At 44.9% G+C, this 17,426-nt stretch overlaps 3 non-coding genes and 1 pseudogene across 3 annotated transcripts; all 4 read right to left on the bottom strand.

Moving 5' to 3' along the window:
• Positions 1 to 6,574: 6,574 nt before the first annotated feature.
• Positions 6,575 to 6,738, bottom strand: LOC127945296 (U1 spliceosomal RNA). The gene has a single exon (XR_008150637.1). It is a non-coding gene; the product is annotated as a U1 spliceosomal RNA (small nuclear RNA).
• Positions 6,739 to 7,112: 374 nt separating this feature from the next.
• On the bottom strand, positions 7,113 to 7,287 carry LOC127945618 (uncharacterized; annotated as a pseudogene).
• Positions 7,288 to 15,941: 8,654 nt separating this feature from the next.
• Positions 15,942 to 16,105, bottom strand: LOC127945297 (U1 spliceosomal RNA). Its single transcript, XR_008150638.1, has one exon. It is a non-coding gene; the product is annotated as a U1 spliceosomal RNA (small nuclear RNA).
• Positions 16,106 to 16,481: 376 nt separating this feature from the next.
• On the bottom strand, positions 16,482 to 16,672 carry LOC127945535 (U2 spliceosomal RNA). Its single transcript, XR_008150865.1, has one exon. It is a non-coding gene; the product is annotated as a U2 spliceosomal RNA (small nuclear RNA).
• Between the last annotated feature and the right edge of the window lie 754 nt (positions 16,673 to 17,426).

Consider the following 17,426-nt stretch of genomic DNA (forward strand, 5'->3'; position numbering starts at 1 on the left):
CCCAGATGGCATCCTTGATGACGTTGAGGGTGAGCCAGAGCGAGGTAAATTTCTGTGCCGTCAAGTCCTTCAAGCCCCGGCCCACCCCAAGGATGGCGAGCTGGTACCCGAACTGGGCCCCACCCGCTGGTAGGCACGGGAAATACAGGGGGCCGGTCTTGGCCCACAGGTCCCGCGCAGTGCTGCACTCCCAGAGCAGGTGGTGGACGGTCTCCGGGGAATTGCAGCCGGACCGCGGGCAGATGGGGTTTTTGGCCATGCCTCTGGAGTGCATAACCGCCCTGACCGGGAGGATCTCATGAGCCACCATCCACGATAAGTCCTTGTGCCTGTTCTGGAGAGCGGGGTGAGCCGCGTTCCGCCAAACCTGTTTGGCCTCACTTGGTGTGAGGCCCGGAACTGGACTCACCGGTTCCCGGTCCTGCACAACAGAGATGAGAGACTTGTGTTGAGTTAAAATGGTGACATCTTCACTCTCTAAAAGGTATTTCTTTAAAAACTTTTTTATAAAACTGTACTCTTTGGGCAAGTTAAAAGACACTGGGGTTTTCAAGTCCACTGGTAAAATTTTCAGTGTTCGTAGGTAAGACCCCATCCAGAATCGCGCCATTGCAGCCGTCTTGTTTTCTTTGGATGGGGTCGTGGCATAACTAATGTGCAGGGCGGTGAAGCGGCTGCCTAAAAACAGGTGGGGGTCTGGGAGGCCTTTTCCACCGTTCTCCGGCCTTTTCTTGATGGTCTCCCTCTTCAGGCGCTCCCACTTGGACCCCCACAGGAAGTAAAACACCGCCCTCTCCAGTTTCCCCAGGAACCACCGAGGGGGGCTAAAAACAGAACAGACAAGTAAAATCAGAGGTAAAATCACAGATTTAAAAATTAAAACCTTGCCTTCCATCGTCATCTGTCTTAGTCCCCAAAACCCCAGTCTTTTCCTAACTTTCCCTAACAAGTCAGTCCAGTTTTCCCGTCCACCCCCGTCTTTATCAAATTTAACGCCTAAAATCTTAAAATCGTTGTCTTTAAAAACCAAATCAAGTCCTCCTGTGTCCACGTCTCCCCACGGCCCGAAGAGCTGGGCCTCGGACTTGTTTCTATTGAGTTTGGCGCCCGAGGCCCGACCGTACCAGTCAGTCAAGTCCAGTGCTCTTCGTATTGATAAAACGTCTGTGGCTAAAAGAGTTACGTCATCCATATATAAAACACAGGTCGCCGTCAGTCCCCCCGTCCCAGGAACGTCCAGTCCTTTGATCCATTTGTCCCTTCTCAAGATCTGTGCCAGTGGCTCGATGCAAGCCACATACAGAAGAGGAGATAAAGGACATCCCTGACGGACACCACTGTGTATGTCCACAGCTTTGGAAAGATGCCCATTTATTAGAATTTTGCTGACTATTCCCTTGTACAGCAGTCCCACCCAGGCTATAAACCTCTTTGGAAGCCCCATTTTCTCCAGAACCTGGAAGAGGTACTGGTGCGAGACTCGATCAAATGCTTTTTCAAAATCTAAATTTAGGACTACTAGCCGAATATTTCTGTCTCTCGCGTAACAGATGGCGTCTCTAATCAGCACTAGGTTGTCTGTTATCTTTCTTCCGGGCACAGCACAAGCTTGATCCGGGTGGATCACGTCCTCTAAAACAGTCGACATGCGTGTTGCTAAAATCTTACTAAAAAGTTTACAATCAAAATTTAAAAGCGTGATTGGTCGCCAGTTTTTCAAGTCAGTCTTGTCTCCTTTCTTATATAATAATGAAACTATCCCTACTCTAAAGCTGTCAGGAAGTCTGTCAAGAGTCTCAAATTCTTTAAAAACGGTCAACAGTTCGTGTGCTAAAATGTCCCAGAAAGTCAGATAAAATTCAAAGGGAAGTCCGTCAATGCCAGGGGACTTCCCTTTTTTAAAATGTTTTAAAGCTTTCTGAATTTCTAAAACTGTAAAATCCTGGGATAAAAGCACATCTGGGCTCTTTACCTTTTTATTTAAAAAGGTTAAAACTTCCTCTAAAACCCCATTATGAGCCTCTTTTGCACTATATAAATTATTATAAAAGTTTTCAGTTTCATTTAAAATCTCTTTTGTGCCGCTTGCTTCCCTCCCGGTAAAAGTCTTCAAAGCAGAGATTGACCCACCCCGTGTAATAATTTTTTTAAAAAAGTATCTTGTGCATTTCTCCCCTTCTTCTATTTCTCTTTCTTTACATCTTAAAATAACACCCCTACTCTGAACTTCGAATAAAACTGACATTTCTTTCTTGACTTCTTTTATCTCTTCTGTAAAATCCAATCCACTGTTTAAAAGGTTAAAATATCTCTGCAGTCTTTTTTGCAGCCCCATCATGTGTCTTCTTTCCCTGTTCTTTTTCCTTTTCCCTATATTTCTAAAAAACTGTCTTGTCCGGTCCTTAACCACTTCCCACCACTGTGCACGTGTATCATAAAAGTCTTGGAGGGTCTGCCATTGGCTGAACTGCTCCCTATACTCTCTAACCACTTCTTCATCCTCTAATAGGGAACAGTTCAGCTTCCACAGCCCTCCTCCTACCGTCACACCCATGGAAAGTGAAAGGGTGCAAGACAGTATCATGTGATCAGAAAAAAAGGGAGGGGTCAATGTTGCATCGGTTGGCGGGCAGTCCCTTGTAAAAACATAGTCAATTCGAGAGGCTCTGGTGCCATCACCACTGAACCAGGTGAAGCCCTCCTCTCTTTGATGCAGTTGTTTAAAACAGTCAACTAACTTAAAATCCTTGACTAAATTTTGCAATAAAACCGATGTCTTATCGACCTTAAAATCTTCTCCTACTCTCTTCCTATCTGTTTTGGATAAAACACAGTTAAAATCCCCTGCTACTATTAGGGGAGCCCTGCCTAACATGTGGGGCTGCAGGTCTTCTAAAAGCTCATATCTGTCATTTTTTTCTGTAAAACCATACACATTAAGAACCTTAAAATCCCTCCCTAAAAAAGTCAGGTTTGCTAAAAGAGCCCGCCCTTCCCTCACCACAGTGCTATCCTTCACCGTGATGTTTGAATTGTTGATTAAAATAGCGACACCGTCATTTTTGTTGAAGTTGGAGCCACTCCATATTGAGGGCCCCATGGTCCACATCTCCTCCAACTTTCTGTAACTATTTAAAAAGGGCAGAGCACACTCTTGCAGTAAAAACAAGTCTGACTTAAAACACTTTAAAAAGGATAAAATGCTCTGTGCTCGTAAGGTGGACCTCACACTTCTTACATTAATGGTAGAGATAGTGAGGGCCATGAGCAGTATGGTTAAAACAGTATGAGACATTTAAACAGAAGACAAAAAGACTACAAAAATATACTTAAAATCATGTTTTATCTTGTTTCACCTGCCCTTCCTTTCTCACAGATGAACTGGGTCCTGGAGAGCAGGTGCTCGACGCCTCGGGTGCTACAGAGAAATCCTCTTGTAACTCCCTAGGCGACGATGTTCTTAGCTTGATGTGCAAAAAAGATACCTCATTTGGGGACTCTAGGGGCCACATGCGTTCTTGATCTTCCAAATCGGAACTATCAAGCCGCTGTGCTGCCCTAGCTTTTTTCTCCTCGGTTTCCACCAGAGGAGATCCCGCAGGTCTTTTTTGCACTTGAGCATTTGGGAGTGAACACTCAAATTCACTCCCACTGGATTCCTGTACCAACTCTGACACCGTTTGTAGGGAGGAGCTTGTTTCTCCCTCGGTCACTTCTCCTTTCGTGCCTTTTTCCATTTCAATATCTGACTCCGCCCCTATGGCCGCCCCACTTCCTCCTTCCTGCCCAATCCCTGAGGCTGGCTGGGAATTTGAAATTCCCGCCAAAACCTCAGGGACCGCCTCCTCTTTCCTTTCTTCGTTTGTTTGGTGCCAATGTGGGGCGGCCATTTTGAGCTTGTTGGCAAAACTTTTAGGGCAATCTCTGTAGAGGTGGTTTGAATCTCCACAAAGATTGCACCGCCTGCCATTGGTACACTGTTCAAACCCGTGACCAATTTCTTTGCACTTCCCACAAACTAATTCTTGGCATACATCGGCTAAGTGACCAAATTTCCCACATTTCCGACATAACTTAGGCATACCCTGGTAATGAATGTAGCCTCTGTTCTCTCCAAGCACAATCATGGAGGGCAGATGTTTCAGGCCCTGGTAGCCCCCAGCGTCCTCCCATTGTTTAATGGGGATTCGCCAGGAGCATGTCCAGATACCATCTTCATCTAGCACCTTGACTGGCTGGCCTCGAACAGTGCAAAATCTACCCAGCCACACACATATATCTTCACCAGTCACAGTTTCATTGAACATTCTGACAATCACAGTTTTAAGTGTGTTGTCAGAAAGTTTCTCCACCATAAACATAGAGAACTGGGATTTAACAGATTCAAACCTTTGCCAAAACTCACTTAGCAGGGAAGCAGTCTTAAAACTTAAGTCAAAACCTTTGTTCAGAGGCAGAGTCATCAAACAATTCAGGTCTTCAGGCTTAAAATGTAAGGTCTTTTGAACAAGCTTTCTGGAAAAGTCCATGCGGGACATACCCAGAAGCTTTCCATTGACCTCCTTGAATATAAAACGCACGCTGTGGTGCCTCCGCATGCCGGCACGAGCAGCCGACATGGTGGAGGCACCACCAGCACGCAGCGGCTAAAACAAACAATAAATTAACTAAATAAATTAGATAAAACCTTCTTACCTTAAAAACAAGTTGATTCTCCGCAAAGCGAGTCGTCTCCAATTAAAAGCCGCTTGTCAATTTACCTCTTGGAGGATAGAGGACTCGTGCCACAAGCCACACACGAGCCTAAAGGTCCACCTAGAGGCGATCGCTGTCTCAACCGTCCGACCAGACCACGTGATCTTAGCCAAAAGGCCGAGAAGCGATCCTGCTAAGACGCAGCAGGGAGGAAGCCGGACACGGCGATGCCCATCTCGGCTTTGGTAAGTTTTGGGAGACCTAAAAACGCTGGGGGATGGTACCCTGATAGCACACATACATCTAGGAGACGTCTATTTGACATATGAATTTACATCTGCAAGATGTAGTTTTAAGGCTGTTTGCTCATCTGCAATACGTCTATTGGACGTCTCCTTTTAGCAGTGTTTGGAAGGTTACTTTGGAAATGTAATAGGTTACAGATTACAAGTTACCCTGTTTAAAATGTTATAGTAGTATAACTTTTTCAATTACTTTATTAAAGTAATGTAACTAATTACTTTTGAGTACTTTTAGATTACTTTTCTAAATTTGTGAAAATGAAATAATAATAAATAAAAACATATACATCAACTCAAATACAGTTATCTAATAAGCATGTGTCATTCCTGTATAATAAACTCCTGAAACATTGGTGTTTTTTTAAACTGCTGTCTCTTTGTATATGATATGATAGGTAAAATGCATGACGTGACACAGAGCAGTTCTAGAAATGATGTTTATGTGCTCATGTACTCCTATATTGAGGCGGCAGAGGCTGACAACACTGCAAGCTTCAGTAGGCCTATTTGTATTAAATGAAACTGCATGTTTTTGCCATTAATTTACAGGAAGGGCGGACTGGGAAAAACAAAAAATTCTGTTAAAATTCTGGAAATTATTAGGGCGTATGTCTCAGAACAGTCAGTGCAATTTGGGAAAGAAATCAGTGAAATCTGTATGTGGATGTGTGTAAATATTCAAATGTAATTGCCTTTGTAATCGTTAAAAATTTCATAAGTAACTTTAATTTAATTACTAATTTTTTCTTCGTAACTGTAACTAATTACAGTTACATTCATTTTGTAATTAAATTACGTAATGCTGTTACATGTAACTAGTTACTCCCCAACACTGCCTTTTAGATGTCAGATAGATGTCAATTAGATGTCTTTTAGATGTTTATGATTTAGAAGGTATATAAAACTGACATCTGAAAGGCGTATGTCAGACGTTTGTAGATGGCAGATGCTTTCCAGATCAACATTTCTTTAACAGACATCTTGCAGACGTAAGTGTGCTATCTGGGTAGTACCCTCCCCTGTCTACAACGTCACCGGGCCTCACCAGTCCCACCCAAATCAGCACAGAAAGCTTCTCTGGAGTCTGACTGTCAATAATCATCCAAAAAAATAGGAAATTTCCATTCACCTTGGCGAGGGGACCTCAAAGCGTGCTAAGGTGGCGTGTCCGAGGTGGCTCGAATGGCTATAACTCCAGGAAGGAGTGAGATCCCTTCACCCAAATCGGCACACCTGTGCAGGGGCTCAGTCCGAGGCCAGGTGAAAAAGGGCGCGGCGACAGGCCACTAGGTGTCGCTGTAAGCGACAACAAAATTAATACGAATCGAAAAAAAGGACAACCAAACAACATGGAGACAGTTACAGCTAGGCTGCAGTCAGTCCAATCTACTTTCAAAGTAAGGTCTGCGCTATGTTCGAACTAAACTACCCACCAGGGTCCGATTTTTCAAGAGCGCAAGTGACTTTGTTTCACAGGCGCACAACACATATCTCGCATGTGACAGAACTCCCCATTCTGAAAGGAAAATAAATAAAAAACTGTAAAAACCTCTTCTGCTTTGTTTCACCAACAATTTCAGGGGAGAGCGCGAACGCAGTCCCCCACTACCATAAATTATGCAGTCGAGATTCCCGCATTTGGGGAATTCGCAGGGGTCAGCATGGCCGGAGTGCAATGGACAAGCCTCGCCCTGGGTGAACCGCCTTCTTGATCATGGTGTCTCCCCTGCCAGGTAAGTATGAAAGCCCAGGCGGTCAGCCAGAGGTCTGATTTGCATCTCTACCATCCTCACCAACGGTTAGCCCTCCGCCCCCCCTCCGGGAAAGGAAGGACGGGTGCCTTCCGTTACTGGCCTGGAAACTGCCAAGCTCATGGGCCGGTGCTTCCCAACGCCAGTTTTAGATGACTCTCTTTAAACAAACACACCTGATTCGATGCGTCACCTCGTCTGTGAAAGACTTCAAGACCTCAGGTGGGTGCATCGTTAGTGGAAGAGTCCAAGACCCCAGGTGGACACATCAGGAAAAAAGTTTGCAATAAACCACAGCATCTGCAATGGCAGCTCTCATTCCTTGTTCTGCTATTCGACACAATAAATGGCAATCCCCAAAAAGGGAAAGCACACCGTTCCTGGAGACACTGCAATACCAGGCCGATGCATGGAGTGGACGGAGCAAGCCCCGGCTCCAGCTCCGTGATCTAAAAATCCATTTAATATGTAGTCCCCGGATGGGGGACGTATCAGATATTAAACTGATAAGAACAGATTTTTTCTTTCTAAAAAGTTTTATTGTCACCATTTACATTTTTTCCATTTGCATTTTTTCTTTTTCACACACCATTTTCTTTTTAATCACACATTAAAACAAGCAATATAATATATAATAAATACACATGGTAAAATGAAAGAAACAATCATTGTTAAAAAGCATTTGATTAAAACCACAGTGTTTTGCTTGTTTTTAAAAGTCCATTATTGAGGTGTGTTTAAAAGGTGCGGTCAGTTCTAAAAGTAAAATACAAATTTAAAAAAAAGCAAACAAGCCTCGTATATATATATATATATATATATATATATATATATATATATATATATATATATATGTTAATAAAACCTATTTCATGATAAAACAATAAAAAACACCAATTAAAAATCATCTGTTGTGCAAGACCGGGGGTGAGTCCTTATCAAGTGGGTCATCACCCCACTCTCCAGAACAGGGACATGAGATGCTACTTTATGGACTCAGCGGAGATCCCCTCTCCTCCGGCCCGCTGGCCCGCTGTTCCCGTAGCCAGAGTGGTGAGGGTGCATCTACGGGCGGCCAGGGTCGGTGCCTGCCGGGACCCTCTCCGTGCGACCCCGGCCCCCCCGTCCGAATATCGTCGTCCGGTACCCCTGCAGCATTGATGTTACCTTTAGCTCGCATGCATGGAGGGTTACCGTAACGCGCTTCCCCACCAGCAGGTTTCTGGTGGCCCAGATGGCATCCTTGATGACGTTGAGGGTGAGCCAGAGCGAGGTAAATTTCTGTGCCGTCAAGTCCTTCAAGCCCCGGCCCACCCCAAGGATGGCGAGCTGGTACCCGAACTGGGCCCCACCCGCTGGTAGGCACGGGAAATACAGGGGGCCGGTCTTGGCCCACAGGTCCCGCGCAGTGCTGCACTCCCAGAGCAGGTGGTGGACGGTCTCCGGGGAATTGCAGCCGGACCGCGGGCAGATGGGGTTTTTGGCCATGCCTCTGGAGTGCATAACCGCCCTGACCGGGAGGATCTCATGAGCCACCATCCACGATAAGTCCTTGTGCCTGTTCTGGAGAGCGGGGTGAGCCGCGTTCCGCCAAACCTGTTTGGCCTCACTTGGTGTGAGGCCCGGAACTGGACTCACCGGTTCCCGGTCCTGCACAACAGAGATGAGAGACTTGTGTTGAGTTAAAATGGTGACATCTTCACTCTCTAAAAGGTATTTCTTTAAAAACTTTTTTATAAAACTGTACTCTTTGGGCAAGTTAAAAGACACTGGGGTTTTCAAGTCCACTGGTAAAATTTTCAGTGTTCGTAGGTAAGACCCCATCCAGAATCGCGCCATTGCAGCCGTCTTGTTTTCTTTGGATGGGGTCGTGGCATAACTAATGTGCAGGGCGGTGAAGCGGCTGCCTAAAAACAGGTGGGGGTCTGGGAGGCCTTTTCCACCGTTCTCCGGCCTTTTCTTGATGGTCTCCCTCTTCAGGCGCTCCCACTTGGACCCCCACAGGAAGTAAAACACCGCCCTCTCCAGTTTCCCCAGGAACCACCGAGGGGGGCTAAAAACAGAACAGACAAGTAAAATCAGAGGTAAAATCACAGATTTAAAAATTAAAACCTTGCCTTCCATCGTCATCTGTCTTAGTCCCCAAAACCCCAGTCTTTTCCTAACTTTCCCTAACAAGTCAGTCCAGTTTTCCCGTCCACCCCCGTCTTTATCAAATTTAACGCCTAAAATCTTAAAATCGTTGTCTTTAAAAACCAAATCAAGTCCTCCTGTGTCCACGTCTCCCCACGGCCCGAAGAGCTGGGCCTCGGACTTGTTTCTATTGAGTTTGGCGCCCGAGGCCCGACCGTACCAGTCAGTCAAGTCCAGTGCTCTTCGTATTGATAAAACGTCTGTGGCTAAAAGAGTTACGTCATCCATATATAAGACACAGGTCGCCGTCAGTCCCCCCGTCCCAGGAACGTCCAGTCCTTTGATCCATTTGTCCCTTCTCAAGATCTGTGCCAGTGGCTCGATGCAAGCCACATACAGAAGAGGAGATAAAGGACATCCCTGACGGACACCACTGTGTATGTCCACAGCTTTGGAAAGATGCCCATTTATTAGAATTTTGCTGACTATTCCCTTGTACAGCAGTCCCACCCAGGCTATAAACCTCTTTGGAAGCCCCATTTTCTCCAGAACCTGGAAGAGGTACTGGTGCGAGACTCGATCAAATGCTTTTTCAAAATCTAAATTTAGGACTACAAGCCGAATATTTCTGTCTCTCGCGTAACAGATGGCGTCTCTAATCAGCACTAGGTTGTCTGTTATCTTTCTTCCGGGCACAGCACAAGCTTGATCCGGGTGGATCACGTCCTCTAAAACAGTCGACATGCGTGTTGCTAAAATCTTACTAAAAAGTTTACAATCAAAATTTAAAAGCGTGATTGGTCGCCAGTTTTTCAAGTCAGTCTTGTCTCCTTTCTTATGTAATAATGAAACTATCCCTACTCTAAAGCTGTCAGGAAGTCTGTCAAGAGTCTCAAATTCTTTAAAAACGGTCAACAGTTCGTGTGCTAAAATGTCCCAGAAAGTCAGATAAAATTCAAAGGGAAGTCCGTCCATGCCAGGGGACTTCCCTTTTTTAAAATGTTTTAAAGCTTTCTGAATTTCTAAAACTGTAACATCCTGGGATAAAAGCACATCTGGGCTCTTTACCTTTTTATTTAAAAAGGTTAAAACTTCCTCTAAAACCCCATTATGAGCCTCTTTTGCACTATATAAATTTTTATAAAAGTTTTCAGTTTCATTTAAAATCTCTTTTGTGCCGCTTGCTTCCCTCCCGGTAAAAGTCTTCAAAGCAGAGATTGACCCACCCCGTGTAATAATTTTTTTAAAAAAGTATCTTGTGCATTTCTCCCCTTCTTCTATTTCTCTTTCTTTACATCTTAAAATAACACCCCTACTCTGAACTTCGAATAAAACTGACATTTCTTTCTTGACTTCTTTTATCTCTTCTGTAAAATCCAATCCACTGTTTAAAAGGTTAAAATATCTCTGCAGTCTTTTTTGCAGCCCCATCATGTGTCTTCTTTCCCTGTTCTTTTTCCTTTTCCCTATATTTCTAAAAAACTGTCTTGTCCGGTCCTTAACCACTTCCCACCACTGTGCACGTGTATCATAAAAGTCTTGGAGGGTCTGCCATTGGCTGAACTGCTCCCTATACTCTCTAACCACTTCTTCATCCTCTAATAGGGAACAGTTCAGCTTCCACAGCCCTCCTCCTACCGTCACACCCATGGAAAGTGAAAGGGTGCAAGACAGTATCATGTGATCAGAAAAAAAGGGAGGGGTCAATGTTGCATCGGTTGGCGGGCAGTCCCTTGTAAAAACATAGTCAATTCGAGAGGCTCTGGTGCCATCACCACTGAACCAGGTGAAGCCCTCCTCTCTTTGATGCAGTTGTTTAAAACAGTCAACTAACTTAAAATCCTTGACTAAATTTTGCAATAAAACCGATGTCTTATCGACCTTAAAATCTTCTCCTACTCTCTTCCTATCTGTTTTGGATAAAACACAGTTAAAATCCCCTGCTACTATTAGGGGAGCCCTGCCTAACATGTGGGGCTGCAGGTCTTCTAAAAGCTCATATCTGTCATTTTTTTCTGTAAAACCATACACATTAAGAACCTTAAAATCCCTCCCTAAAAAAGTCAGGTTTGCTAAAAGAGCCCGCCCTTCCCTCACCACAGTGCTATCCTTCACCGTGATGTTTGAATTGTTGATTAAAATAGCGACACCGTCATTTTTGTTGAAGTTGGAGCCACTCCATATTGAGGGCCCCATGGTCCACATCTCCTCCAACTTTCTGTAACTATTTAAAAAGGGCAGAGCACACTCTTGCAGTAAAAACAAGTCTGACTTAAAACACTTTAAAAAGGATAAAATGCTCTGTGCTCGTAAGGTGGACCTCACACTTCTTACATTAATGGTAGAGATAGTGAGGGCCATGAGCAGTATGGTTAAAACAGTATGAGACATTTAAACAGAAGACAAAAAGACTACAAAAATATACTTAAAATCATGTTTTATCTTGTTTCACCTGCCCTTCATTTCTCACAGATGAACTGGGTCCTGGAGAGCAGGTGCTCGACGCCTCGGGTGCTACAGAGAAATCCTCTTGTAACTCCCTAGGCGACGATGTTCTTAGCTTGATGTGCAAAAAGGATACCTCATTTGGGGACTCTAGGGGCCACATGCGTTCTTGATCTTCCAAATCGGAACTATCAAGCCGCTGTGCTGCCCTAGCTTTTTTCTCCTCGGTTTCCACCAGAGGAGATCCCGCAGGTCTTTTTTGCACTTGAGCATTTGGGAGTGAACACTCAAATTCACTCCCACTGGATTCCTGTACCAACTCTGACACCGTTTGTAGGGAGGAGCTTGTTTCTCCCTCAGTCACTTCTCCTTCCGTGCCTTTTTCCATTTCAATATCTGACTCCGCCCCTATGGCCGCCCCACTTCCTCCTTCCTGCCCAATCCCTGAGGCTGGCTGGGAATTTGAAATTCCCGCCAAAACCTCAGGGACCGCCTCCTCTTTCCTTTCTTCGTTTGTTTGGTGCCAATGTGGGGCGGCCATTTTGAGCTTGTTGGCAAAACTTTTAGGGCAATCTCTGTAGAGGTGGTTTGAATCTCCACAAAGATTGCACCGCCTGCCATTGGTACACTGTTCAAACCCGTGACCAATTTCTTTGCACTTCCCACAAACTAATTCTTGGCATACATCGGCTAAGTGACCAAATTTCCCACATTCCCGACATAACTTAGGCATACCCTGGTAATGAATGTAGCCTCTGTTCTCTCCAAGCACAATCATGGAGGGCAGATGTTTCAGGCCCTGGTAGCCCCCAGCGTCCTCCCATTGTTTAATGGGGATTCGCCAGGAGCATGTCCAGATACCATCTTCATCTAGCACCTTGACTGGCTGGCCTCGAACAGTGCAAAATCTACCCAGCCACACACATATATCTTCACCAGTCACAGTTTCATTGAACATTCTGACAATCACAGTTTTAAGTGTGTTGTCAGAAAGTTTCTCCACCATAAACATAGAGAACTGGGATTTAACAGATTCAAACCTTTGCCAAAACTCACTTAGCAGGGAAGCAGTCTTAAAACTCAAATCAAAACCTTTGTTCAGAGGCAGAGTCATCAAACAATTCAGGTCTTCAGGCTTAAAATGTAAGGTCTTTTGAACAAGCTTTCTGGAAAAGTCCATGCGGGACATACCCAGAAGCTTTCCATCGACCTCCTTGAATATAAAACGTACGCTGTGGTGCCTCCGCATGCCGGCACGAGCAGCCGACATGGTGGAGGCACCACCAGCACGCAGCGGCTAAAACAAACAATAAATTTAACTAAATAAATTAGATAAAACCTTCTTACCTTAAAAACAAGTTGATTCTCCGCAAAGCGAGTCGTCTCCAATTAAAAGCCGCTTGTCAATTTACCTCTTGGAGGATAGAGGACTCGTGCCACAAGCCACACACGAGCCTAAAGGTCCACCTAGAGGCGATCGCTGTCTCAACCGTCCGACCAGACCACGTGATCTTAGCCAAAAGGCCGAGAAGCGATGCTGCTAAGACGCAGCAGGGAGGAAGCCGGACACGGCGATGCCCATCTCGGCTTTGGTAAGTTTTGGGAGACCTAAAAACGCTGGGGGATGGTACCCTGATAGCACACATACATCTAGGAGACGTCTATTTGACATATGAATTTACATCTGCAAGATGTAGTTTTAAGGCTGTTTGCTCATCTGCAATACGTCTATTGGACGTCTCCTTTTAGCAGTGTTTGGAAGGTTACTTTGGAAATGTAATAGGTTACAGATTACAAGTTACCCTGTTTAAAATGTTATAGTAGTATAACTTTTTCAATTACTTTATTAAAGTAATGTAACTAATTACTTTTGAGTACTTTTAGATTACTTTTCTAAATTTGTGAAAATTAAATAATAATAAATAAAAACATATACATCAACTCAAATACAGTTATCTAATAAGCATGTGTCATTCCTGTATAATAAACTCCTGAAACATTGGTGTTTTTTTAAACTGCTGTCTCTTTGTATATGATATGATAGGTAAAATGCATGACGTGACACAGAGCAGTTCTAGAAATGATGTTTATGTGCTCATGTACTCCTATATTGAGGCGGCAGAGGCTGACAACACTGCAAGCTTCAGTAGGCCTATTTGTATTAAATGAAACTGCATGTTTTTGCCATTAATTTACAGGAAGGGCGGACTGGGAAAAACAAAAAATTCTGTTAAAATTCTGGAAATTATTAGGGCGTATGTCTCAGAACAGTCAGTGCAATTTGGGAAAGAAATCAGTGAAATCTGTATGTGGATGTGTGTAAATATTCAAATGTAATTGCCTTTGTAATCGTTAAAAATTTCATAAGTAACTTTAATTTAATTACTAATTTTTTCTTCGTAACTGTAACTAATTAAAGTTACATTCATTTTGTAATTAAATTACGTAATGCTGTTACATGTAACTAGTTACTCCCCAACACTGCCTTTTAGATGTCAGATAGATGTCAATTAGATGTCTTTTAGATGTTTATGATTTAGAAGGTATATAAAACTGACATCTGAAAGGCGTATGTCAGACGTTTGTAGATGGCAGATGCTTTCCAGATCAACATTTCTTTAACAGACATCTTGCAGACGTAAGTGTGCTATCTGGGTAGTACCCTCCCCTGTCTACAACGTCACCGGGCCTCGTCCCGATCGGCCTGACGGAAAGTACGGCATGGCTCGTAACTCCCAAACGGTTGGTCGCAGAGCCACGTGCCTTATGTCACCGGAATCCTTGGCTCGAGCCGAACGAGACGCAGGTCTCAGATTGGCCCGTCGCTCTGACAAAATTTTCGGGTATTTTGGATTTTGTCGAAAACCTTCTTTTGCAACCTGGCGCCAGGTATTTGGCCCAGTCCCACCCAAATCAGCACAGAAAGCTTCTCTGGAGTCTGAGTGTCAATAATCATCCAAAAATAGAGGAAATTTCCATTCACCTTGGCGAGGGGACCTCAAAACGTGCTAAGGTGGCCTGTCCGAGGTGGCTCGAATGGCTATAACTCCAGGAAGGAGTGAGATCCCTTCACCCAAATCGGCACACCTGTGCAGGGGCTCAGTCCGAGGCCAGGTGAAAAGGGACGCGGCGACAGGCCACTAGGTGGCGCCGTAAGCTGAAAAATAGGGAAAATGTAATGTAAATGGACAATCAAACAAAGATGAAAACACCTGCAACACTGCGGGATGGTAGTACCCTCCCCTGTCTGCAACGTCACCGGGCCTTGTCCCGATCGGCCTGACGGTGGAACTGCAGCGACGGAAAGTACGGCATCGCTCGTAACTCCCAAACGGTTGGTCGCAGAGCCACGTGCCTTATGTCACCGGAATCCTTGGCTCGAGCCGAACGAGACGCAGGTCTCAGATTGGCCCGTCGCTCTGACGAAATTTTCGGGTATTTTGGATTTTGTCGAAAACCTTCTTTTGCAACCTGGCGCCAGGTATTTGGCCCAGTCCCACCCAAATCAGCACAGAAAGCTTCTCTGGAGTCTGAGTGTCAATAATCATCCAAAAATAGAGGAAATTTCCATTCACCTTGGCGAGGGGACCTCAAAACGTGCTAAGGTGGCGTGTCCGAGGTGGCTCGAATGGCTATAACTCCAGGAAGGAGTGAGATCCCTTCACCCAAATCGGCACACCTGTGCAGGGGCTCAGTCCGAGGCCAGGCGAAAAGGGACGCGGCGACAGGCCACTAGGTGGCGCCGTAAGCTGAAAAATAGGGAAAATGTAATGTAAATGGACAATCAAACAAAGATGAAAACACCTGCAACACTGCGGGATGGTAGTACCCTCCCCTGTCTGCAACGTCACCGGGCCTTGTCCCGATCGGCCTGACGGTGGAACTGCAGCGACGGAAAGTACGGCATCGCTCGTAACTCCCAAACGGTTGGTCGCAGAGCCACGTGCCTCATGTCACCGGAATCCTTGGCTCGAGCCGAACGAGACGCAGGTCTCAGATTGGCCCGTCGCTCTGACGAAATTTTCGGGTATTTTGGATTTTGTCGAAAACCTTCTTTTGCAACCTGGCGCCAGGTATTTGGCCCAGTCCCACCCAAATCAGCACAGAAAGCTTCTCTGGAGTCTGACTGTCAATAATCATCCAAAAAAATAGGAAATTTCCATTCACCTTGGCGAGGGGACCTCAAAGCGTGCTAAGGTGGCGTGTCCGAGGTGGCTCGAATGGCTATAACTCCAGGAAGGAGTGAGATCCCTTCACCCAAATCGGCACACCTGTGCAGGGGCTCAGTCCGAGGCCAGGCGAAAAAGGGCGCGGCGACAGGCCACTAGGTGTCGCTGTAAGCGACAACAAAATTAATACGAATCGAAAAAAAGGACAACCAAACAACATGGAGACAGTTACAGCTAGGCTGCAGTCAGTCCAATCTACTTTCAAAGTAAGGTCTGCGCTATGTTCGAACTAAACTACCCACCAGGGTCCGATTTTTCAAGAGCGCAAGTGACTTTGTTTCACAGGCGCACAACACATATCTCGCATGTGACAGAACTCCCCATTCTGAAAGGAAAATAAATAAAAAACTGTAAAAACCTCTTCTGCTTTGTTTCACCAACAATTTCAGGGGAGAGCGCGAACGCAGTCCCCCACTACCATAAATTATGCAGTCGAGATTCCCGCATTTGGGGAATTCGCAGGGGTCAGCATGGCCGGAGTGCAATGGACAAGCCTCGCCCTGGGTGAACCGCCTTCTTGATCATGGTGTCTCCCCTGCCAGGTAAGTATGTAGGCCCAGGCGGTCAGCCAGAGGTGTGATTTGCATCTCTACCATCCTCACCAACGGTTAGCCCCCTCCGCCCCCCCTCCAGGAAAGGAAGGACGGGTGCCTTCCGTTACTGGCCTGGAAACTGCCAAGCTCATGGGCCGGTGCTTCCCAACACCAGTTTTAGATGACTCTCTTTAAACAAACACACCTGATTCGATGCGTCACCTCGTCTGTGAAAGACTTCAAGACCTCAGGTGGGTGCATCGTTAGTGGAAGAGTCCAAGACCCCAGGTGGACACATCAGGAAAAAAGTTTGCAATAAACCACAGCATCTGCAATGGCAGCTCTCATTCCTTGTTCTGCTATTCGACACAATAAATGGCAATCCCCAAAAAGGGAAAGCACACCGTTCCTGGAGACACTGCAATACCAGGCCGATGCATGGAGTGGACGGAGCAAGCCCCGGCTCCAGCTCCGTGATCTAAAAATCCATTTAATATGTAGTCCCCGGATGGGGGACGTATCAGATATTAAACTGATAAGAACAGATACTACACTTGATCTTAGCCAAAAGGCCGAGAAGCGATGCTGCTAAGACGCAGCAGGGAGGAAGCCGGACACGGCGATGCCCATCTCGGCTTTGGTAAGTTTTGGGAGACCTAAAAACGCTGGGGGATGGTACCCTGATAGCACACATACATCTAGGAGACGTCTATTTGACATATGAATTTACATCTGCAAGATGTAGTTTTAAGGCTGTTTGCTCATCTGCAATACGTCTATTGGACGTCTCCTTTTAGCAGTGTTTGGAAGGTTACTTTGGAAATGTAATAGGTTACAGATTACAAGTTACCCTGTTTAAAATGTTATAGTAGTATAACTTTTTCAATTACTTTATTAAAGTAATGTAACTAATTACTTTTGAGTACTTTTAGATTACTTTTCTAAATTTGTGAAAATTAAATAATAATAAATAAAAACATATACATCAACTCAAATACAGTTATCTAATAAGCATGTGTCATTCCTGTATAATAAACTCCTGAAACATTGGTGTTTTTTTAAACTGTTGTCTCTTTGTATATGATATGATAGGTAAAATGCATGACGTGACACAGAGCAGTTCTAGAAATGATGTTTATGTGCTCATGTACTCCTATATTGAGGCGGCAGAGGCTGACAACACTGCAAGCTTCAGTAGGCCTATTTGTATTAAATGAAACTGCATGTTTTTGCCATTAATTTACAGGAAGGGCGGACTGGGAAAAACAAAAAATTCTGTTAAAATTCTGGAAATTATTAGGGCGTATGTCTCAGAACAGTCAGTGCAATTTGGGAAAG

The sequence above is a fragment of the Carassius gibelio genome, chromosome A23, assembly GCF_023724105.1.
Source record: "Carassius gibelio isolate Cgi1373 ecotype wild population from Czech Republic chromosome A23, carGib1.2-hapl.c, whole genome shotgun sequence".
Lineage (NCBI taxonomy): Eukaryota > Metazoa > Chordata > Actinopteri > Cypriniformes > Cyprinidae > Carassius > Carassius gibelio.